Genomic DNA, 26601 nt, shown 5'->3' with positions numbered 1-26601 from the left:
ACACAAGATGGAACAGGCCCCAAGGTTTTGAACTGGCAGAAGAGCAACTGTAGTTCATCCTAGGCTCCGCTGAGCTGCAGGACCCAGACCCTCGTGTTCTGCAGCCACTTGTGCCCTTGAGAAATAAACACAGCTGCCAGAAAGCAAGAGGTTTTCCGCATATATACACAGATGGAAAAGGAACTCGAGGTGCTTTGAGACGCAAAGTATTTGAAAAAAATGTCAGCACGTACACAGAGCACGGAAGAAGGAGACAATCCAATGCAAAGACACAATTAGGCTTCAGAAAAGGAATAAAGGCTGAACGCACAGACCAGCCCCAACCCACTGGGTGCACTGTGTTCCATCTGCGGCCTTGGCTCCACCGCCCTCTAGTGGTCTGACAGGCAGATTTTAACTGAATTCCAAGTGCAGGAAGAGGGTAAAACTGTTCTCCAATGAGGGAGGATCACAGGGTTTGGAGCCTGAGAAACACCAGATCCCCAGAGCCACTGGCCTCTCCCTTGCACTTCTGCAACAGGCTCCTCGCTGGTATTCATAAAAATAATAACCTACTGAATGCTGACTGCAGGCACTGTGCTAACCGCTGACACACATATTTCACTGAATTCTTACAAGATCCTTTGGAATTGGGTAGTATCCCATTTACAGATGAGGAAACTGAGGCTCACGCAGGTTAGGAAACTTAGCAACACCACATGGCTAACTACAAGTGGAAAAGAGGAGTGACTGCTAATGGGTACAAATGTTTTTCAGGGAGAGGATAATAAAACATTCTAAAATTGACTGTAGTGATGGTCGTACAACTCTATGAACTTACAAAAACCCACTAAATTGTATGGCATGTGTATCATTCTCCTATTGCTGCTATAACAAATTACCACTAACAGTGGCTTCAAACAACACCAATTTATTCTTTTACAGTCTAGAGGTCAAAAACCTAAAATCAAGGTGTTGGCAGGCCTGTGTTCCCTCTGGAAGCCCAGCGGAGAATCTATTTCCTTGCCTTTTTCAGCTTGTTGAGGCTGGCTGCATTCCTGAGCTCTTGGCCCCCTCCTGCGTCTTCCAAGTGTGTCACTTAAACCACTAGTTCCACCAACACATTTCCTTTTTCTCTCTCTCATTCTCCTGCCTCCCTCTTATGAGGACCCTTGTTATTACACTGATCCACCTGGATAATCCAGGATAATCCTTTCATCTCCAGATTCTTAATTTAATCACAGATCCAAAGCCATTTTTACCAGGTAGGGTAACATATTCATAGTTTCTGGAGATTAGAACATAGACATCTTTGGGGGCCATTATTCAGCCTACACAGTATGTGCATAACAAGCTGTTATTTATTTTTTTAAATGAAGGGGAGTGTCTTCTGAATTAAGACCTGAATGCTGAGAAGGACATGGTCTGGGAAGAGCAGATCTGGGGAAATTTCAATGGGAAGCCACGGTGTGTTGTCAGCAAGGGAGAGATGCGATCTGACTTACTCTTTTATGAAATCGCTATCACCCTGTGTAGTCACCATCTCCACACCAGGCTGTGGGTTCCTGGAGCAGAGACTGGCTCATCTTCACATCTGTGCACTTACTGCCCAGCCCAGGCCTGGCACAGGGTAGGTGTTGAGGGACTCAAGTGAATCTTCTTGCCCTTCAGGTGTTATTTCCCTTCAGTTGACCAAGCCAAACCTTATCTCTTCTCTGGTTTCTTCCCATCAGCACCATGACAACTTGGCCACAAAGCTCCGGACAAATCACGTTGATGGTGAACAATCTTCTAAGACTCCCAAGCCTTTACATCTGTGTGATTAGTAAGCCACATCTAGACTAGGCTGAACCTAAACAGTGGGGATCTGGGACCCACATGCAGGGCATAACCCAGTGGAAGAACATGGCCTTCAAACTAATACACTGACCGGGTGACCCTGGGCAAGTTCCCTAACCTCCCTGAACCTCGGTTTTCATCTGTAAAATGGGTCCAGGTACAGTAGTCTGATATTTCCTCTCTCTCGTACAATGCCCAGCTCTCAGACATCACGTCAATCTAACAACAATTCCTTTCTACAAAGAGGGCAACAGGGCCTCCCCTCTACTATGTGTTGAACACAGCACTTCAGCCGCCATCTGGGAGATGCAGTCCATCATAAAGGTTCAATAATCACAGGCCTGATCATCTTCAACCTGAATTCCATGGTGGTATCTCCTTTCAGGAGAGAAACTTTTCTCGAAGTTGACTTCAATCCCCACTCTGGGTACAGTTGATGACCAGGTACAAACCGGCCTGCGCCCAGCCCAGATCTCCTGTGGTCCCCAAGGACATCCTGAGACGTTTTGACAGATTCCTTGCAGCATCTGCACCACTGCCTGACCTGTGTGCTAGTAACCTAACCAAGAAGGTAAAAGGAAATGGGAGTTTAACAACTTGTTCTTGGCAAATCCATGGGGGCTCCAGTGATCCCTGACGGCATTCCAGCCAGGGCAAGTTGTGACTTTGTTGCTATGACACTACTGGTCCAGGGGGCATGTTTTCACACTCTGCCTGCTTCTCCTAATGGGGGAAATACTGAGATGCTGGATGACTTGAAGTTCAACAGCTTGTGGCTCCATGTCAGCAACAATTTCAAACATGTAAACTATTAGTAAATTTGCAATCATGGGTTGAATACTTCTCAATTTAGTGTCCCTAACATTAAAAAGGGACTTAGCTCTATCAATGGGTATTAAGAAATAAGTGTTAAATATTCATTGTCTCCCAATCCCACTCCATCCCCCCGCTTCTTTGCATAAAGAAGTTTAGGAGTTTAGGAGACGGGGAAAGCCTCCTAAGGTAAGGTTTATATTGCACACAGATATGGTATTAACACCTACATGACAATAATAGCTATTTATTGAACATCCACGATGTGCCAGGCATTTGGCATACACCAATTCATTTAACCCTCAGAAGCTGTACTGTTATTATGGACATTATACAGATAAGCAAACTGCAGCTCATGGGGGTGAAGTAATTTGACCAGTCTCCCCATTAGTGATGAGAGAACAAGGATCTGAACCCAAGCGTACCCACCGTCTCCCTACTCATCAAGCCACACTGCCAATCAGTCCAAACTGACATTACCCAGAGCCTGACACCCTCCCTCCCTTCTCTCCCCAACCCCATCTCACATGCACCTGACCATCTTCTCCACATCCCAGGACACTGCCACTACCTCGGCTTTGCTCCAAGCTGCAGCACCCCTTCTCACATGTCCTCTGCCCTGTATTCACATCCTCTGTATTCAGACTTGCACTGAGCCCATCTCCTCTCCATCCATCCTTTCCCAGCAGCCTCAGCTAACAAGAGCTTTACCCTCCTCCTACTCCTGTTTTCCCCATCGGTTTGCACAGTTCTGACTTATGCTCCACTGTTCACATGCACACATATCCATCATGGGCCCAAACAGACCACAAGCAGAAAGCAGATCTAATATTTCTCCTCTGAACCTCCCACCATGCCCAGGGTGTGATGGATAATCTCCTCCCCTCACAGTACCTACTCCTGGAATGATTAACGCAGCTCACTCAGCTCTGGCGTTTAGAACCGAGAAAGCTGACAGACTGACGACATGTCTCTGCAGCCAGCCCCTGTGTTCTCAGAAGCTGCTCCTCACGGGGAAGGGATGTAGTAAGCATCTCCCGTGTGCCAGGTGCTGTGCTAGACACTTCACAAATACTTTATCTCATTTGATTCTCCTAAGAACTTCTCCCAAGGAGAAGAGGATTCATCATCCCCACTTTATGGATGAGAACAGTGGGTCAGGTCAATCACTGCTGGAGCCAGGGTTCAAATCTGGTTCTGCTCAAGTACCAAGCCAGCCTTATTTCCACTGCACCAGTGTCAGGGGGAGAAAAGAAGGCAGGCCCTTACCTACATATAGGTATTTCTGAGTGTGCAATGCACTTCCATATGTACGATCTCTACTCCTCTCCTTAAAGACAGGGCTTACCTTTTAATTCTGTCTATGGGCTTTTTTCCTTCCCAATAAAGTAGACATTTTATGGTCCCTTTTGTAACTAAAATCCTTAGGGAGCAGAATACATCTTGAACAGAAAAGGGCTTAAGAGTGTATCCACCCCATTCCTGGTCATTCTAAACTGAGCCCACCCACACATCACATCCCAACTAGCTCATCACACACACACACACTTTTCTCTAGCAACTCCCAGAACTGGCCTCTTCCTGATTCCTCTTGTGATACTCCATACTACAGTCTCCTGTTGAGGACAACTCAGCCTGCCATGGCTGAGCCTGCTCCTTGGAACTAACTGCTTCTGGCTTATTGGATATAACTGCCTCTGTTCAAGACTCTCTGCTGTAGCCTCGCATTCACCCACACAAGGCCCTCTGCCAGGACCCCAGCTGCACAGCCTCATCCCCACACAGGTTAGGGTGAGGGAAATAATCCAAAAGGCACACACATACATCTCACACTTAATATTTGGCATGATAAACAGGCTCTTCCTTCCCTTATCTAGGCTAAAACAATACTTGGGACTCAGCAAAAGTCTAGAAACAAAAACAAAAATAAAGGAACAGGGTGCACTAGACACCTTCTGTTCTTTGGATGATACTATAATCTTAACTATTTCTCAGCCTTGTTTGTAATGCCAGTCAACAGAACAAGGTGGCAACAGCACAGCCTTGCTCAGCCTTTCCGTGCCAGCTCAAGTCTAGCCCCTGGCTGACCTCACCATCCCTTCCAGCTTACTAGCATTTAGAGGAGAAACTGTAGGATACGCCTGGGCTAACCAGTAAATGTCCAAATGTGACTCTGGAGAAACTAGAGAACTAAACAAACCATACAGTTTTGCGTCTGAATCACAGTATGTCACTTCCCTGGCAGAGCCCCAAGCTCAAAACCCTCCTTCGTGGCTGCTCTCTAGGGCTGGATATCAAGACATCTAGGACCATGTAGCCAAGAAGAAGGTGATGGAGGATGACTTTGACAGTCAACTGAGGCTACCACACCTGGGGCTTTCTTCACTGATGTATTAATAATTTCCCTGTTGCTACAATTGCTCTTTTAGTTAAAAGTAATGAATCTCTTCTTGTTTAAGTAATAAGTGGCAAGATCTGCTACTTTTGCTTTTCATACATCCAAAGAAATTAAAAGAATCCATATTGAGGGGGCTGGCCCAGTGGCGTAAGCGGTTAACCTCGCGTGTTCTGCTTCGGCAGCCCAGGGTTCGCAGGCTCAGATCCCGGGCGCGGGCCTACTCATGGCTCATCAAGCCATGCTGAGGCAGTGTCCCACATAGAAGAGCTACAACTCTACAACTATGATACACAACTATCTACTTGGGCTTTGGGGAGAAAAAAGAACAAGGGGAAGATTGGCAACAGATGTTAGTGCAGGGCCAATCTTCCTCACAAAAAAAAAAGAAGAAGAAGAAGAACCCATATTGATAGAGCGGGGTGTTAATAGATCAAATAATACCTGGACCAAACTCTCTGCATTTAGTCACAGTGCCAAGGGCCATACATACAGAAATGGAGCAGCAGCAGCCATTAGAATGGCGGATAACTGCAAAAGCAAGAACCAGTACATCCAAGTTTACTCTCACTGACCTTTCACAGAAACCATAAGAACAAGCGCCCTCGGGCATCTGAACAGCAGCATCCTGCTGACACAAATGGGTGGCAAGCTGGTTTGCAATACTCCTCAGGGAAAGTGGGAGGGTGCTGTTCTTGGGGAAGGAGCAAAGTCAATACTCTGAGCCTGGAGACCTGGTTCCATCTCTCACTAACCTAGGCCAATGGTCAACTTCTCAGAGTTATGGTTTACTCATCTGTAAAATGAGAATGGCAATACTTGCGGAGACAGAGTAGCCCGTTGCAATAGAAGGCATATGGGCCTTCAAACAAAGTGGATCTGAATATCGTCACTTACTGAGTAACTTTGAGTTACTTAATTTCCCTGAAGCCATAAAATGGTGGTAATAACCCAGTCTGAGAGAGATCTGTTGTGACAACTGGGTAGCAGCTTATATATAGTGCTTATTACAATACTGGGCACAAAAGGCATGCCCAATAAATACAAAAGATCTATTAACACTTACTGGGTTTTTGCTTACATTTTGCCTACAATATTGCTTACAATGGTATTGAGTACTTTGCATGATTTATCTTGTCATATTTGATTTGTCTATCCCGCAAAAGATTTTTATGACAATGAAACAAACTAATGTATATTTTTATATGCAAATGTGAGTAGCACTGGGAAAGTCCTGAAAGGATACACACCAAAATGGAATGATTATCACATAGAGCTATGATTATGGATGATTTTTGTTTTATTTTTGCCTACCTGCCTTTTCAAACTTTTCTTTTTTACCTGCCTCTACAAACTTCTCCTATTTTTTTTTTTTGGTTTTGTCTTCTTTTTTATGCCAAAATACATTAAAAAATTATATTGTTCATATGTAACAACCTTCTACATGAGCCATTTCTTTTGGAGGTAAGAGCTAACAAAAGCTTTGCCTTCTCTGAGGAGCTGGTGTGTGTTTTTCTTTTTAATTATGAGAGTTAGCTAACTGACTTATCCCCCTCTTCACTTAAGGGAGCTCAGAGTCAAATTTTTAGTTCAATCATTCACTTAGGCCTTTACTCTTTTCATATTTCTCTTCAATTTCTCCACCTACCCCAGTCTTGACTTTCTATTCTAATTTATATTTGTCTTATCCTGACTTTGTATTTCTTATTTATATTTTACTACTTTTTTTCAGTGTTTGTCATAAGCTACCACAAACCTTTTACAGAATGAGGCCAGGTACATACACACACACATATAAATTACTGATTTATTTGTAGCCCACGCACTTCATTTCACATTTTATGCATTGCACAGAGTTCTTGGTTACAACATTAATGATAGAATTATAGTATTCTTTAAACTCTATTTCTGAGATTTTAAAAAAATGCAAAACCACAAAATCTCCCTTTAACAACATAATTTTAAAACTCCTAGAATTGGTTCACTTTTATTAAATGCTCAATTCTCAAAATTATATATACATGTATATAATTTTGAAATATATATAATATATAATATATATTTAGATTTATATATATAAAGTTTTTTTAATTTTAAAAACTCCACACTCATCCCTACCTTTCCCTACCCACTCCTACTGAATTTTGATATATCCAAGCAGTAGCAAGCCCAACAAAGTCACTCGTAAGGAAAGAGGTTAGAGACACTAACAAAAGCACTTTCTCAAAGCCCTGGGATAGAATTTCAAGAGGTCCTCAACCAGAACCTAATGCTGCAGCCACTCAGCCCACAGTAACTCTATGCCACCATTCTCAAATGAGGGGCCTCCCTCAGGCTGGGGAAATAGGAAGCCCGCAATTTCCTGCTGCTGGAAAAGATGCCGAGGCAGTCAATTTACAAATACTTTAGGTGCCCACCAACTCCAAGAGAACAGAGCAAACTAATTACACAAAGGAAGGCCTCTGCCAGCGCCTCCTCTCCCCATGTCAGGTCCTCCTATCAGGAATCATTAGGAAGCCCAAACAGCTTCACAGTTCCTGCTTCCCGACTGCTGTCATATCTGCCGTCTTGATCATCAAAGACAAACACCAGCAGAGGCCTTTTGGGGTGCCAAGCCATGCTAAGCTCAAGGACTCACACTACACCTCTCCAGCTTATCTCCTACAGAAATTGATATAGAGAAACCAATAAGTGATGTTAATAATAAGAATGTAAATTCATTAAGTATTTGCCTATATTAACTCATTTAATATGCTTAATAACCCTATAGGATAGGTACAATAATTACTTCATTTTACAGAGAACATTGAGGCACAAAGAGGTCACAAGCCAGTAGGTGGCAGAGGAGGATCTGAACGCAGGCAGGTTAACTTAAGAGCCTATGCTCTGAGCCCCTATTCTATACTCCCTGGAAAAACAGTAACAGCAGTTACCATTTGTTGAGAATCCCTTATGAATCAGGTGGATTATACATTATTGAGTGCCAGTGACAACCCAGCAAGGCAGGTTTTTAAAAAAATTTTAATTGCAAACAAATTTGCTTTTTTCCATGTACTGTTCTTTGAGATTTTAAACATGCATGCATTATTGTAACCACCACCACAGACAGGACATAGAACAATTCCAACAGGGAAAAGAATTCCCTTGTGGCTGACCCTTTGTATTCAAACCCCCAACCCTAACTCCTGGCAACCACTGATCTGGTCTCTGTTCCTGTATTTTTTCCTTTTCCAGATTGTCATATAAATGGAATATGTATTATGTAACCTTTTGAGACAGGGTTCTTTCACTTAACATACTCATCTGAAATTCATCTATGTTGTTGTGTGCATCAGTTCATTCCTCTTTATTGCTGAGTAGTATTCCACTGTGTGGAAGTGCCACAATTTGTTTATCCATCCACCTATCAACAGACATTTGGGTGGTTTCCAGTTTTTGATGATTAAAAGTTATATTGCTATAAACACACATAGAAACACACACATACACAGATCTTTGTGTAAACATAAGTTTTCATTACTCTAGGATAAATCCCTAGAAGTGGAATTGCTAGGTCATCTGGTAAATGCATGTTTAGCTTGTTTAAGAAGCTGACAAGCTATTTTTCAAAGTGGCAGTACCCTTTTGCATTCCCACCAGAAATATATGAGAGTTTCAGTTACTCTGCAAGCTCATTGGCACTTGGTATTGTATTTTTTAATTCAGCCATTCTAATGGATATGGAATGATATTTCATTGTGGTTTTAATTATTACTAATGATGTAGAGCATCTTTTCAGTTGCTTATTTGCCATCCTTATAGCCTCTGTGTTGAAAAGTCTGTTCAAATCTTTAGCCCATTTAAAAAATTTGTTTGGTTAAATTTTGTTGAGTCTTGAGAGTTCTTTATATATTTTAAATACTAATACTTTCTCTTATGTGTGATTTGTAAATATTTTCTCCCCATATGGTGCTGGCTTTCAATTCTCTTAACAGTGTTCTTTGTAAAGCAAAAGTTTTTCATTTTCATTAGGTCCAATATATCAACATTTTCTTCATGGATCAAGCTTGTGTTGTCATACCTAGGAAATATTTGCCAAACCCAACAGGAAAAAGATTTTCTCCTATGTTTCCTTCTAAGAGCTTTATGGTTTTATGTTTTACACTTAGGTCTACCATCCAATTGGAGTTAATTTTTGTATGCAACATGAGGTGTAGGTTGAGGTTCACTTTTTTGCATGTGGATATTCCAGCACCATTTGTTAAAAAGACTGTCGTTTGTCCACTGAATTGCTACTGCGCTTTTGTCAAAAATCAGTTGACCCTCTTTATGAGGGTCTACTTCTAGATTTTATATAGTGTATATATGTATTTCTAGATTTTATAGTGTATATGTCTGCATGTACATTTGTCTATATGTCTATCCTTTCGCCAATATCACACAGTCTTGACAGCTGTTATCTTTGCAGTATGTCTTAAAATCAGGCAGTGAAAGTCCTTCAATTCTTTTCTTTTTCAAAATTGTTTTGGCTTTCTAGTTCCTTTCCACATAAATTTTAGAATCAGCTATATCAACAAAGAAGCTGCCTTAGTCCAGACAAGTTGCTACAACTGACTATCACAGACTGGGTGGCTTATAAACAACAGAAATTTCTCTCGATTCTGAAGTCTGGGAAGTCCAAGATCAAGGCACCTTCATATTTGGTGTCTGGTGAGAGCCTGCTTCCTATTTCATAGATGGCTGTCTTCTTGCTGTGTCCTCATATGGCAGAAGAGGTGAGGGAGCTCTCTGGGGCCTATTTTGTTGTTGTTAGTGCTGCTGAGTCCATTACAACTCCTAACAACCCTGTGTGCAGCAGAGCAGAACCCTGCCTGGTCTTTTTGTGCCATCCTCTCACCTTCTGGCGCTATATCAGAGAATGCTCTGCTGCTATTCCTAGGGTTTTCATGGCCAATTTTTTTAAAGTCGGTGGCCAGTTCCTTATTCCTAGTCTGTCTTAGGTGACCCTGGTGGGATCTGAAATATCAGTGGCATAGCTTTCAGCATCATAGCAACATGCAGCAACATGTAGCCAACACAGTATGACAACCAACAGACAGGTGCTGTGGTTCCTTGAGTGGGAAGCAAACATGGGCCTTGGCACTCTCCGAATCTTAACCACTAGACCACCTGGGCTGGCTGCAGGGTCTCTTTTAAAAGGGCACTAATCCCATTCATAAAGGCTCCACACTAATGACCTAATCACTTCCCAAAGGCCACACTTCCAAATACTATCACATTGGGGATTAGGTTTCAACACATGAATTTTGGGGGGACATAAACATTCAGTCTCTAGAAGTAGCTTTCTGGGATTTTGATTGGGATTGCATTAAATCTTTAGGTCAATTTAGGGAGAATTAACAATATTGAGTCTTCCAATCCATGAACACAATATGTCTCTATATTTATTTAGGTCTTAATTAGTGTTTTGGTAAGGCATTAATTTTAACCTCATTACATAAATAAATAGGTTACTTAACTAAGGTCACACCTTGTAGTGGAGCCAGCATTCTGAAATAAGTTCCATCTGCCTCCAAAACCATAATTCCTTCCACTAAACCACACTGCCTCGCAAATAGAATTTTTTTACCAAAATTTTATTTCATTAGCTCACTGAAATAATATATGATTTCCTCCTAAGCTATTATTCCTTTAGCTGTCTTTTTATCAATATTAGGATTATGATTAAGATTAAAGTAGAAAAATACTTATAGTATGCTAAGTAAAAAAACGCAGGATACAAAATTATATCTACTCTATGATTCCAATTACATCAAAAAATACATATATAGAGGGCCGGCCCGGTGGCGCAAGCGGTTAAGTGCGCGCACTCCGCTGCGGCGGCCCGGGGTTTGCTGGTTCGGATCCCGGGCGTGCACCGACGCACTGCTTGGTAAGCCATGCTGTGGCGGCGTCCCATATAAAGTGGAGGAAGATAGGCACAGATGTTAGCCCAGGGCCATCTTCCTCAGCAAAAAAAAAAAAAAAAAAAAAAAGAGGAGGATTGGCGGATGTTAGCTCAGGGCTGATCTCCTCACAAAAAAAAAAAAAAAATACATATATAGAAAAAATATATTAAAATGTTTAATGATCCTGAGCTACAGACCTATGGATGATAGTTAACTTCTTCTTTATATCTGTCAGCATATCTAGACATTCTATAATGAGCAAATATTACGTCTATTACTTAAAGTAACATATGAAGACATGTTTACTAAACAAAATTCACGCAAGAGTAAGATATTACACTTACCTTTCAACCTTTCAACCTCCATTCCACTCTACGCTCCCAATGTATTAAGTTTAATGTATATTCTTCAAGAACTTTTTTTATTCACGTAGTTTTAGTATTCTTTGTCTAAATGAGAACACATCACATACACTGATTTGCTACTTGCTTTTCTCATTCAGTTACGTCAAAAGTCGAAGTATGGTTTTTACTGAATGCTTATCTCTTTCGCACCATCATAAAGTGGAAAAATTTTAAGTCGAACGATTGTAAATCTGGGATCATCTGTAAAAATTTCGTCTTAAAATTTTTTGGGTGCTCACTTCGGCAGCACATATACTAAAATTGGAATGATACGGAGAAGATTAGCGTGGCCCCTGCGCAAGGATGACACGCAAATTCATAAAGCGTTCCATATTTTTAAATGAAGAATACGATACTGGAAATGAAAAATTCACTAGAGGGACTCAAAAGCAGAGTAGAGGATACAGAAGAATGGATCTGCAAGCTGGACAAAAGACTAGAAGAAATTACCCAAGCTGAACAGGTAAAAGAGAAAAGAATTAAAAAGAGTGAGGACAGTCTAAGGGACCTCTGGGACAACATCAAGCACACTCACATCGGTGTTATAGGTGTCCCGGAAGGAGAAGAGTGAGACAAAGGGGCAGAGAATCTATTTCAAGAAATAATAGACGAAAACGTCCCTAACCTAAGGAAGGAAACAGACATCCAGGTACAGGAAGCACAGAGAGCCCCAAACAAGATAAACCCAAAGAGGCCCACACCAAGACACATCATAATCAAAATGTCCAGAATTAAAGATAAAGAGAGAATCCTAAAAGCCACAAGAGAAAGACAAGTTACATACACAGGAAGCCCCATAAGGCTATCAGCTGACTTCTCAGCAGAAACCTTACAGGCTAGAAGAGAGTGACACGATATATTTAAAGTGCTAAAAGGAAAAAACTTACAGCCAAGAATATTCTACCCAGCAAGGTTATCATTCAAAATGGAAGAAAAGATCAAAAATTTCCCAGACAAGCAAAAATTAAAGGAGTTTGTCACCAAGAAACCAGTGCTACAAGAAATGTTAACGGGACTAATATAAGGGGAAAAGAGAAAACCACAAATAGGAAAAATTATCTATTTCCATGATAAGAGGGTAATGGATACAAATGTACAAAAAAGAGGTTAGATATGATATCAAAAACACAAAATGAGGGAGGAGGGGAGTTAAAGAGTAGAGCTTTCAGACAGAGGTCAAACTAAAGAGACCATCAATTCTGTATAGAAGGAGAAAGGAACAGAGAAGGACTACTAAAACATTGAGGAAAAAAAAAAGTTAAAAAATGGCAGTAAGTACATACTTATCAATAGCTACTTTAAACGTCAATGGACTAAATGCTCCAATTAAAAGGCATAGGGTGGCTGACTGGATAAAACAACTAGACCCATATATATGCTGCATACAAGAGACACACTTCAGAACTAAAGACACTCACAAACTGAAAGTGAAGGGAAGGAAAAAGATGCTCCACGCAAATGGCAATGACAAGAAAGCTGGGGTAGGAATACTCATATCACACAAAATGGACTTTAAAACAAAAACTGTAAAAAGAGACAAAAAAGGGCATTACATAATGATCAAGGGAACAATCCAACAAGAGGATATAACACTTGTAAATATCTACGCACCCAATGTAGGAGCACCTAAATATATAAAGCAATTATTAACAGACATAAAAATAGAAATAAACAGTAACACAATAATAGTAGGGGACTTTAACATTCCACTTACACCAATGGGTACATCATCCAAACAGAAGATCAATAAGGAAACATTGGCCTTAAATGACACACTAGAACAGATGGACCTAGTAGACATACACAGAGCATTCCATCCAAAAACTGAAGAATACACGTTCTTTTCAAATGCACATGGAACATTCTCCAGGATTGATCACATATTAGGCCACAAAACAAGTCTCCATAAATTTAAGAAGATTGAAATAATACCAAGCACCTTTTCTGACCACAACGCTATGAAACTGGAAATCAACTATAGGAAGAAAATCAGAAAAGCCACAAATATGTGGAGATTAAACAAAATGCTACTGAATAACGACTGGGTCAATGAAGAAATCAAAGAAGAAATCAAAAAATACCTGGAGACAAATGAAAATGAAAATACGACATGCCAGAATTTACGGGATACAGCAAAAGTGGTTCTAAGAGGGAAGTTTACAGGCCTATCTCAACAAACAAGATACAGGCCTATCTCAACAAACAAGAAAAATCTCAAATAAACAATCTAACAATGCACCTAAAGGAACTGGAAAAAGAAGAACAAACAAAGCCCCAAATCAGTAGATGAAGGGAAATAATAAAAATCAGAGCAGAAATAAATGAAATAGAGACCAAAAGAACAATAGAAAAAATTAATAAAACCAAGAGCCGGTTCTTTGAAAAGATAAACAAAATTGACAAACCTTCAGCTAGACTCACCAAGAAAAAAAGAGAGAAGGCACAAATAAGTAAAATCAGAAGTGAAAGAGGAGAAATTACAACAGACACCTCAGAAATACAAAAGATTATAAGAGAATACTATGAAAAGCTATATGCCAACCAAGTCGACAATCTGGAAGAAATGGATAAATCTTAGAATCATACAACCTTCCAAAACTGGATCAAGAAGAAGTAGAGAATTTGAATAGACCAATCACCAGTAAGGAGATCGAAACAGTAATCAAAAACCTCCCCAAAAATAAAAGCCAGATGGCTTCCCTGGTGAATTCTACCAAACATTCAAAGAAGACTTAATACCTATCCTTCTCAAACTCTTCCAAAAAATTGAGGAGGGGGGGAAGCTCCCTAACTCATTCTACGAAGCCAACATTACCCTAATACCAAAACCAGACAAGGACAACACAAAAAAAGAAAATTACAGGCCAACATCACTGATGAACCTCGATGCAAAAATCCTTAACAAAATACTAGCAAATCGCATACAACAATACGTTAAAAAGATTATACACCATGATCAAGTGGGATTTATTCCAGGGATGCAGGGATGGTTTAACATTCGCAAATCAATCAACGTAATACACCACATTAATAAAATGAAGAATAAAAATCACATGATCATCTCAATAGATGCTGAGAAAGCATTTGACAAGATACAGCATCCATTTATGATAAAAACTCTGAATAAAATGGGTATAGAAGGAAAGTACCTCAACATAATAAAGGCCATATATGACAAACCCACGGCTAATATCATCCTCAATGGTGAAAAACTGAAAGCTATCCCTCTAAGAACAGGAACCAGACAAGGATGCCCACTGTCACCGCTCCTATTTAACATAGTCCTGGAAGTCCTAGCCAGAGCAATCAGGCAAGAAAAAGAAATAAAAGGGATCCAAATTGGAAAGGAAGAAGTGAAACTGTCACTATTTGCAGATGACATGATTTTATATATAGAAAACGCTAAAGAATCCACCAGAAAACTTTTAGAAGTAATAAACAAATACGGTAAAGTTGCAGGATACAAAATCAACATACAAAAATCAGTTGCATTTCTGTACACTAACAACGAAGTAGCAGAAAGAGAAATTAAGAATACCATCCCATCTACAATTGCAACACAAAGAATAAAATACCTAGGAATAAACTTAACCAAAGAGGTGAAAGATCTGTACACCGAAAACTATAAAACATTTCTGAAAGAAATTGAAGAAGACACAAAGAAATGGAAAGATATTCCACGCTCTTGGATTGGAAGAATTAACATAGTTAAGATGTCCATACCTCCTAAAGCAATCTATAGATTCAATGCAATCCCTATCAAAGTTCCAACAACATTTTTCACAGAAATAGAACAAAGAATCCTAAAATTTATATGGAACAACAAAAGACCCCGAATAGCTAAAGGAATCCTGAGAAAAAAGACAAAGCTGGAGGTATCACACTCCCTGATTTCAAAATATACTACAAAGCTATAGTAACCAAAACAGCATGGTACTGGCACAAAAACAGACACACAGATCAATGGAATAGAATCGAAAGCCTAGAAATAAACCCACACATCTATGGACAGCTAATCTTTGACAAAGGAGCCAAGAACATACAATGGAGAAAAGAAAGTCTCTTCAACAAATGGTGTTGGGAAAACTGGATAGCCACATGCAAAAAAATGAAAGTAGACCCTTACCTTACACCATACACAAAAATTAACTCCAAATGGATTAAAGACTTGAATGTAAGACCTGAAACTATGAAAATTCTAGAAGAAAACATAGGCAGTACGCTCTTCGACATCGGTCTTAGCAACATATTTTCAAGCACCATGTCTGACCGGGCAAGAGAAACAATAGAAAAAATAAACAAATGGGACTACATCAAACTGAAAAGCTTCTGCACAGCAAAGGAAACCATCAACAAAACGAAAAGACAACCTAACAATTGGGAGAAGATATCTGCAAACCATACATCTGATAAGGGCTTAATCTCCAAAATATATAAAGAACTCATGCATCTCAACAACAAAAAAACTACCAACCCAATTAAAAAATGGGCAAAAGACCTGAACAGACATTTCTCCAAAGAAGATATACAGATGGCCAACAGACACATGAAAAGATGTTCAAAATCATTAACTATCAGGGAAATGCAAATCAAAACTACAATGAGATATCACCTCACGCCCATCAGAATGGCTATAATTAACAAGACAGGAAACAACATGTGTTGGAGAGGACGTGGAGAGAAGGGAACTCTCATAACACTGCTGGTGGGCGTGCAAACTGGTGCAGCCACTATGGAAAACAGTATGGAGATTCCTCAAAAAATCAAGGAAAGAACTACCATATGATCCAGCTATTCCACTGCTGGGTATTTGTCCAAAGAACTTGAAAACACTGATGCGTAAAGATACACGCACCCCTGTGTTCACTGCAGCGTTATTCACAATAGCCAAGACTTGGAAGCAACCTAAGTGCCCATCAAGGGATGAATGGATAAAGAAGATGTGGTATATATGCACAATGGAATACTACTCAGCCATAAGAAAGGATGAAATCCAGCCATTTGTGACAACATGGATGGACATTGAGGGTATTATGCTAAGTGAAATAAGTCAGAGGGAGAAGGTCAAATACCATATGATTTCCTTTATTAAGTAGTAGATAATAATAACAATAAACAAACACACAGAGACAGAGATTGGATTGGTGGTTACCAGAGGGGAAGGGGGGAGGGAGGAGGGCGAAAGGGATAATTCGGCACATGGGTGTGGTGATGGGTTGTAATTAGTATTTGGGTGGTGAACATGATGTAATCTATGCAGAAATAGAAGTATAATGATGTACACCTGAAATTTATACAATGTTATAAACCAATGTTACTGCAATAAACAAAAAATTTTAAAAAAAAATTTTTGGAAGCAGCATAATCTTTTTTTTTAGATACAATTCATATACCATAAAATTCACCACTTTAAAGTATACAATAAGTGCTTTTAATATATTCACAAAGTTGTGCAACCATCACTTCCATCTAATTTCAGAACATTTTCAGAAATCACCCCAACAAGTAACTGCTTACCCATCAGCAGTCACTTCCCATTCCCCCCTCCCAGCAACCACTATTCTACTTTCTGTCTCTGTGGATTTGCCTTATCTGGACATTTCATATAAATGGAATCATAATATGTGGCATTCTTTCACTTAACATAATGTTTTCAAAGTTCATCAATGTTGTAGCATATATCAGTACTTCATTCCTTTCTACAGCTAAGTAATATTCCATTGTATGGCTCTACCACATTTTGTTTATCCATTCATTAGTTGACGGAAATTTGAGTTGTTTTCACTTTTTGACTATTATAAATCCTACTATGAGCATGCATTTTTCTGGGGACATATGTATTCAATTGCAGATTTGCAAATATTTTCTCCCATTCTGTGGATTCTCTTTTCACTTTCTTTATAGTGTCCTCTAAAGCACCAAAATCTGCTGCAATTGGTTTTTCTGGATATTATACCCTCATCAGATATAAATGAACTCCAATGTATCTAATTTTTCTTTAGTTATTTGTGCTTTTAGTGTCATATCTAAAAAACTATTGCCTAATCCAAGGTCATGAAGATATTTTCTTCTAAGAGCTATATAGTTTTACCTCTTACATTTAGGTCTTTGATCCATTTTGAGTTAATTTTTGTGTATGGTGTGAGGTAGGGGTACAAATTCATTCTTTTGCACATAAATATCCAGTAAACACACACAAAAAAACAGTTATATTGGCAATGAACAATGAGAAAATAAAAATTTTTTAAAATATTATTATAAAAGCTCCCCAACATGAAATAACTAGGTATAAACTAACAAAACATGTATAGGATAAAACTACAAAAGGCTGATGAAATAAGTCAAAAAACCTACATAAATAGAGAGACATACTGTGTTTGTGAATTGGAAAACTGAACATAGTAAAGATATCAATTCTTCCAAAATTTACCTATAAATTTAATAGAATTCCAATCAAAATCCCAGCAGGATTTTTTGTAGCTATAGACAAGGGATTCTAAAATTTATATGAAAAGGCAAAGGAACTAGAAAAGACAAAATAATTTTAAAAAACAAGTATACAACTGGAAGAATCACACTACCCAATTTAAAAACTTAAGATTTAGCTACAGTAATCAAGACAGAATGGTATTGGCAAAGGTGTACACACAGACAGAATCACACAATACATGGCCTTCTTTCACCTAGCATAATATTTTCAGAAGTAGACCCACACTAATATGGCCAGCTGATTTTTGACAAAGATACAAAGGCAATTAAAGATGAAAGGATAGTTTTTTCAACAAATGGTATTGGATATCCATATGCAAAAAAGAATATCAACCTAAAGCTTATACTAAATTAATGCAAAATGGATCATAGATCTAAAACTATAAAACTTTCAGAATAAAACACAGGAGAAAATCTTCATGATGTGGGATTAGGCAAATAATTATTGGAGATAACTCCAAAAACACAATTCACAAAAGAAAAAGTTGACAAATTGGACTTCACTAAAATTAAAAGTAGGGGCCGGTCCAGTGGCATAATGGTTGGTTAAGTTCGCACACTTCACTTTGGCGGCCAAGGTTTTGCAGGTTCGGATCCCCGGTGCGGACCTATGCACCGCTTATCAAGCCACGCTGTGGCAAGGGTCCCACATGTAAAGTAGAGGAAAATGGGCACAGTTGTTAGCCCAGGGCCAATCTTCCTCAGCAAAAAGAAGAGGATTGGCAACAGTTGTTAGCTCAGGGCTAATCTTCCTCACCCAAAAAAAAAAAAATTAAAAGTATTTGCCTTGCAAAAATACCATTTAAAAACGATGGGGCTGGCCTGGTGGCATAGCAGTTGGTTAAGTTTGCACACTCCACTTCGGTGGCCTGGGGTTCGCAGGTTCAGATCCCAGGGGTGGACTTTGCACCGTTTGTCAAGCCATGCTGTGACGGCATCCCATATAACGTAGAGGAAGATGGGTGCGGATGTCAGCCCAGGGCCAATCTTCCTCAGCAAAAAGAAGAGGATTGGCAACAGATGTTAGCTCAGGGCTAATCTTCCTCACAAAATAATAAATAAATGAAATAAATAAAAATGAAAACACAAGCTACAGACTGGGAGAAAAATATTTGCAAATAACACACTCAAAAAGGTTGGATTTATACCCAGAATATATAAAGAACTCTCAAAACTCAACAATAAGAAAACAACCCAATTTAAAAATGGGCAAAAGATTTGAACACACACTTCACTGTATAGGATATACAAATGGAAAATAAGCACATGAAAAGATACTCAACATCATAAGCCATTAAGGGAAATGTGATTTAAAAACATGACATCATACCATTGCATACCTATTCAAATGGCTAAAATTTAGAAAAATGATAATTCCAAGTGCTGACAAGGATGCAGAGCAAGTCAAACTCTCATACATTGCTGGTGGGAATACAAAATGGTACAGCCACTTTAGAAAACAGTTTAGCAGTTTCTTATAAATTTAAAAATATTCTTACCACATGACCCAGCAATCCCACTCCTGGGTATTTACCCTAGAGAAATGAAAACTAATGTTCACACAAAAAAACTTATGGCAACTCTACTCATAATTGCCAAAACTGAAAACAACCCAAATGTCCTTCAATTAGACAAATGGATAAACTAGTACATCCATCCAGTGGAATACTACTCAGCATGTATCAATAGTACCTGGATGAATCTCAAAGCTCATCTCAAAAGGTTCAAACTGTATGATTCCATTTATATGACATATGTAATAAGACAAATTACTGACGGATATCAATTCAGTGGTTTCCAGGATGGCACCAGCCGAGGTTGTCACTATAAAGAGGTCCACAGTGGAGTGTTCTGGGGTAGGTGGTAGTTTCCTAGGTATCATAAACTGGATGTCTTAAAGCAAACAAAATTTATTCTCTACAGTTCTGGACGTTAGAAGTCTGAAATCAAGGTATTGGCAGAGCAATGCTCCTTCCAAAACCTCTAGAAGAGGAACTTCCTTGTCTCTTCCAGCTTCTAGTAGCTCCCTCCTTACATTCCTTGGCTTTGGCAGTATAACTCCCATCTTTGCCTCTGTCTTCACACAGCCTTCTCCCTGTGTTTTCCTTTCTCTTCACATGGCGTTTTCCTGTTCTTTAAAAGACATCAGTCATATTGGATTAGAGCCCACTCTAATAGCCTCATTTTAACTTCACTACATCTCCAAAGACTCTATTTCCAAATAAGGGCACATTCACAAGTACTGGAAGTTAGGACTTCAACATATCTCTTGGGGGGATACAATTCAAACCATAAGAGAGCGATAGAATTGTTCTGATTCTGATTACAATGGTGGTTACAGGAATCTATTCATGTATTAAAACTCATAGAACTGTTCATTTTTTCAAAGCCATTCTACTATAAATTTTAAAACAAAGCAAAAAAGGAGAAGCACTGACATAGGGATGTCAACTTTTATTTTACCAAGTAAGGACACTTAAAAAATATAAACTGCTACCATTTACTATCCTTATCATTTTGTTGAAGAAAGGATTGTTGAATACCAAAAAGTAAGAACAACATAACCTCAGAATAACATCAGTCTGTTAAATACAATAACTTTAAATACAAATTCATTACAAACAAAAAAGCATTACTGGCCAAATACATAATGAAAAAACTGAAAGAATTGAGGGGAGAAATAGACAACTCAACAGTAATAGTTGGAGACTTTAATACTCCACTTTGAATAATAGAACAACTAGATGGAAGATCAACAGAGAAATACAAGACTTAAACAACACTATAAGCTAATAGATCTAACAGATATCTATAGAACATTCCACCCAACAACAGCAGAATACACAATCTTCTCAAGCGCACATGGAACATTCTCCAGGATAAACCATATGTTAGGCCATAAAACAAGTTTCAACAAATTTAAAAGGACTGAAATCCTACAAAGTATGTTCTCTGACGACAATGGAATAAAATTAGAAATCAATAACAGAAAAAAATTTGGGATTCACAAATATGTGGAAACTAACACAGTCCTAAAAAAATCAATGGGTCAAAGAAAATATCAAAAGAGAAGTTAGAAAATACTTTGACATAAATGAAAATGAAAACAAACATACCAACTTAAACTTGCCACCTTAAAATGCTAGAAAAAGAAGAGCTAACTCAGCCTAAGGCAAGCAGAAGAAAATAAATAATAATTAGAACAGAAATAAACTAAATTTAAAAAATAGAAAAACAATAGAGCAAATCAATAAGACCAAAAGTTAGTTCTTTGCAAAGACTAACAAAATTGACAAGTCAAGCTAGACTGACCAAGAAAAAAAGAGAAAGAAGACTCAAATTACTAAAATTAGGTATGCAAGAGGGCACATTACTCTTGACCTTACAGAAATGAAAATAATTATAAGTGAACACTACATATGTCAACAAAGTAGATAACCTAGATGAAACAGACAAATTCCTAGAAAGATAAAAACTACCAAAAATGACTTAAGAAGAAATAGAATGGAAACAACTCAAATGTCCATCATTGAGGAATGGATAAATAAAATGTGGTATATCTATATAACGGAATATTATTCAGTTATAAAACGCAGTAAAGTACTGATACATGCTACAGCCTGGATGAACTCTGAAAACATTATGCTAAATGAAAGAAGCCAGACACAAAAGGCCACATACTGTACAATTCCACTTATATGAAATGACCAAAATAGGCAAATCCATAGAGACAGAAAATAGATTAGGGGTTGCCAGGAGCTGGGGAGAGAGGGAAATGCAGAATGATTACAAACAGATGCAGGGTTTCTTTTTGGGGTGATGAAAATATTCTAGCAGATAGTGGTGATGGTTATACCACTCTGAATATACCAAAGAATGCCAAATTGTACACTTTAAAAGGGTGAATTTTATAGTCTTTGAATTATACTTCAACTTTTAAAGAGGATGTTAAAACAATGGGCAAAATTTGAACATGAATTACATACTAGATGAGAATATTGTATCAATATTAATTTTCCTGAGTTTGATCATCATAATGTGGTTATTTAAGAGAACGTTCTTGTTTTCAGGAGAAACACACTGAAATATTTAGAGGTAAAGGGTCATGATGTCTATGACTAATTCTCAAATGCTTCAACAAAAATAATAAAAATAAAATGGAATGAGTTAATGAGGCAATTAATAGTCTGCAAAATATTAGTTGGTGACTCTGGGTGAGAGTTCATTGTTCCATTCTTGCAAGCTATTGCACTATTTGTATAAGTTTAAAAGTTTTTCAAAATAAAAGAGTATTTTTTAATGAAAAAGATATAGGATAATCAGAAAGGCTTATGCAATATTCTAAACTTATATGAGTCACATGGAAATACAGTATCAGGGCAGCATTCCATCTGTATTTGTCAACACTTTTTTATTTGTGACAGAAACCCATTTCTAACTGGTTTATCACAAAAGGGCATTTATTAGCTCACAGAATTGTAAAGTCCAGGAATGGGACCAGTCAGGCATGGCTGGATCCACATGTGCAATGATATCCTCTGGAATTAGTCTTGCTATCTTTATCTTCACTCGCTGCTTTCCTCCACATTCGTTTCATTATCAAGTAGTTTTATCATTCCTGGTGAAAAGATGCTTGTCACCAAGTCCAGGCTTTTATTCTATCCTCTCAGCAACTCCAGCAAAAAAAATAAAAACATGCTGTTCAACAGCTCCAACAAATGTTTCATTGACTCTGGCTGGCCTGCCTTAGATCATCTATAAACCAGTCATTGAAGCAAAGGAGATGCTAAGTTGCTTGCTTTTTAATAGGCAAAAGAAATTAAAGTAAAACAGAAATATGTTCTATTAAAGTAGTCTCCTTTCCTTTCCTGTTGCCCAGTTCCTCAGTTTTCCCCAGAAACACATTGCTACTAGTTTTTTGGCAACTTTCCAGAGACATTCTTTTACTATACAGGCACATATGTGGGAGTGCCCGTGCACACACACATGGACGGCAGCACAGTGTACACACTGTTCTGCACCTTACTTCTTTCACATAACAGTAAATCCCGGAAGTTCTCTCATGTCAGTACGTAGATCTGCTTCATGCTTTTCATGGATGCATAATATCACAAAACATGAATATGTCATAAAAATCTTTTTCATTTCATTCAACAAACTCTCATAACAGATATCTGGAAGTTCAACCTCTTATAAGTAGAGTTTGGATTATTTTTCTCTAACATCATGAAATTGCCCTATTTTTCTGGCCTCAAATAATCTTGTATGCTATTCCTGCAAGTTATCTTTATATGATTTGAGATTGTCCCGTCCAGAAAAATCTTCTTAGCCCTGCAAATGTATAGATTTTACTACTCATTCACTTGTAGGAATCATTTCTAAATGTGTTCAATGTTCTCAGACGTGGCTGAAGATGGAAAGTTGGTCAGTTACTCCATGCTGTTCTCCAATTTATTCCTATTCTCATTTCATAAAGGAGGCAGTTACTCTATGTTTGAATTAGAATGACACACATTTGAAATAGGGCCATAGTTAAAATATTAATAAAGTCTAACTATATGCAAAAAACAGAAGCAATGCAATCCCCTCCCCACCCCCAATTTGAAAAATCTGTGAAGAATATCATAATTTCAAAACTAGCAGGCCAGGTGAATTGTATACTGCACGTATACACTTGCCAAATAGGGCATTCTTCAGTAAAAAGAAAAACTATTTTTTTATGTGCTTTGGAAAATTTCACCAAGTTAAATTTTTACTTGTCCACTTTACATTCACTTCTTATTGTAATTTAACATCTGCATGTCCCAAAACAGCATCCTTTAAATACTTTGCTAGGTGATGGTTCTGATGCCACGGCTATGAAAGGGGCCCCCAAAATGTGAGCAGTGTTCAAACCTTATGAAGGAAGGCCAATCCTTATGATATACCACCCCGACAATCTGGAAGAGTGCACTCTGCCAAAGAATAGAGATCAGACTGAGAAATTTTTAGAAATCAGCATTAAAACAAATATGTGACATTGGTTATTAACCTAGAAATGGATGAGTTTTGAATTATGTAAAAGTGTTAGATCTGTGTCCCCTTCATAAAAATGACTAGCCTTGAAATTTCTTCAAAGCTCTCATCTCTGCTCTGAGGCTTAGTAGCTGTGAGATATCTGGCAAGCGACTTAACCTCTCAAAGCCTCAGTTTCCTCCTTGGAAAATGGGGATGGTAATAGGATTTGATTCACAGAGCTCTCATGTGGATTAAATGAGATAATGCACGTAAAGTGCTTTTCAAAGTGACTGGCACAGAATAAACAATCAAGAAAGGCTCACAGTAACAGTCGTGGTAGTTTTTGTTGTGGCTTATTTTAAAGCAGTAGTTGGTGGATTATTGCTCCCTCAGACCTGATAAAGCTGTCTTATCTGGGAGCTAAAACCGCCAGTTTCGATAAAAATCAGAACAGTGGCTGCCTACTTTTTGGCGGGGAAGGAGGTTGAAGACTGACTATAATAGGGCATGAGAGAACTTTTTGAGGTGATGGAAATCTTCTATATCTTTATTAGGGTGTTGATTTTCACAAGGGTATACATTTGTCAAAATTCATTGAACTATACCCTTACGATTTACACATTTCACTGCACGTAAATTTTTAATTCAGTTAAAAAAATTAGCATCTTAAGCTAATGACTGTCCTACTCAAGGAACAAAGGCACCACCTCTTATTGTTTAGCAGGTAAGAGACAGAAATTATTTTTGAGGTCATGCAAACAGGGAAAACTGGTTTTTCTTCCTGCTCAAAAATGACAAGGTCCCACAGATGGGAGAGAGGTAGAACACAAAGAAAATTAGAAGCAGTGTAGTAGCTTCAAGCTCCACACCACCTTCCCCATATCTAAGTTTATGGCAGAGGGAGAAGGCGATGAAATGCTGATTGAAATTTCGGGGTCCCAAGAATAAGACTTGTGTACCATCTCCTGCCTGGCATTTTGAGAGTAGTACCCCCTTATATGTCTCCTGTACTAGACAGGGGCATGCAGTAAAGAGGATAGACAGCACGCTACATCTGGGCAAGGAGTCAGTGAGACCGCTTGGGTATCTGGAGGCTCCCCACTACATCCACATGCCCCAGAATAGTCAAGGAAAAAACAACAACAGTAACAATGCATTTGAAGGCTTACTATGTTCCAAGTACTTTTCTAAGTGCTGTATATGTATTATCTCAGTTAATTCACTCAGAAATCATATGTAAGTAGACACTATTATTATTCCCTTTTTATTGATTAAGAAACCAAGGCCAGGATGGCTAAGAAATTTGATCAAGGATGTTTAGCTAATAAGTGGTAGAAATAGGCAGTGTGTATGCAGGCCTTTTATCCTCCAACTTTTTTTTTTCAAAATTGTTTTTGCTATTCCGAATTATATTAGAATCAGCTTGTCATTCTACAAAAAAGCCTGCTGGCATTAGGATTGCATTGACTTCATAAATCAATTTGAAGAGAAGTGACATTGTAACTATATTAAATCTTCAAATTCATAAATATGGTATATTTCTCCATTTATTTAGGTCTTCTTTAATTTCTCTTTTGAGGTATTTCGCCAGTTTTCAGTGTCCAGGTCTTGTACATATTTTGTTAAATTTATCCCTTAGTATTTCATATCTATTGATGCTATTGTAAAAGATATTTTTAAAAATTTTCAATTTCGATTGCTTATTGCTAGTATATACATAAATACAACTAATGCTTTTTATTGAGATATAATTCACAAAGCATAAAATTCACCCTTTTATAGTATAGAGTTCAGTAGTTTCTAGTATATTCGCAAGGTTGTGCAATCATCACTACTATCTAATTCTATAACATCTTTATCACCCAAAAAACAAACCCCATATCCATTAGTACTCATTCCCCACTTGCCCCTCCCCCAGACCCTGTCAACCACTAATCTACTTCTATCTCTATGGATTTGCCCACAGAATTAATTTTTATGTATCCACTTTATATCTTGCTAAATTCACTTATTATTTCTAGAGTTTTTTTGTAGATTCCTCTGGATTTTCTACATACATGTTCACATTGTCTGAGAGACTGAATATACAGATAGACTATAGCCAGACCATATATGACAACAGAACTCTGACCCACACCTCTGCAGCAACCAGTCCAGGAAGCCCAACCACAAACTCTGAAGCAATCAATCCAGAATGGTCAGAACTTGATCCATGACTGCCAGCTTCCCTATTTTTTGATCCCACTTCTAACTCAAGACCAGCCAGAAAAAGACATATAGGCTCCCCAAACCATCCCATAAGATGCCTACCTCTAGTTAACCCACCTCCAGTTCCCCCATGCCAATAGCCTCTAATCAGTACATGCGTGAAGCCTTCCCTTTTTTTTCATTATAATGCTTTCCCACTCCCCTGTCTGACTTTGAGTCTCTGCCAAACGCAAGTGTTAGTGGCTGACCATCTGCTATAGCAAACTCTGAACTGGGCTCTGTTCTCATTTGCATGGTCTTCATTTATTTCCACATATCTCTAAATAAACACAGTTTTACTTCTTTTCCAATCTATACGCCTTTTATTTCTTTTTCTTGCCTTATTACTTGATAGGACTTCAAGTATGATGCTTAATAAAAGTGATGAAAGCAGACATCCTTACCTTGTTCCTTATCTTAGGACATTAAGGTATTTTTTTAAATGAAATTGTTATGGAATTTAGACTTCTTTGGATGCATTTAAAAGTAGAGGATAATAGTTTTATTGTAA

At 38.3% G+C, this 26601-nt stretch overlaps 1 long non-coding RNA gene and 1 other non-coding gene across 3 annotated transcripts in view; one reads left to right on the top strand and one right to left on the bottom strand.

Annotated features, from left to right (window-relative positions):
* LOC147917191 (uncharacterized) overlaps positions 1-26601 on the bottom strand; it is a 49539-nt gene that overhangs the window by 2736 nt on the left and 20202 nt on the right. The window contains exon 4 of one of the 2 annotated variants that reach the window (XR_015551900.1): positions 19726-19979. The exons of the other annotated variant lie outside the window; for it this stretch is intronic. This is a non-coding gene — a long non-coding RNA (uncharacterized LOC147917191). Of the gene's footprint in view, positions 1-19725; positions 19980-26601 lie in introns of those variants that run through there. 2 annotated transcript variants of the gene reach the window in all.
* LOC147917192 (U6 spliceosomal RNA) lies at positions 11589-11695 on the top strand. Its single transcript, XR_015552107.1, has one exon. It is a non-coding gene; the product is annotated as a U6 spliceosomal RNA (small nuclear RNA).

Source organism: Ceratotherium simum, chromosome 4 (genome assembly GCF_057802395.1).
Source record: "Ceratotherium simum simum isolate JZ-2026a chromosome 4, ASM5780239v1, whole genome shotgun sequence".
In the NCBI taxonomy this organism is placed as follows: domain Eukaryota; kingdom Metazoa; phylum Chordata; class Mammalia; order Perissodactyla; family Rhinocerotidae; genus Ceratotherium; species Ceratotherium simum.
Note: the sequence above shows the minus strand (reverse complement) of the source record. Positions and strands in the feature narration are given on the sequence as shown.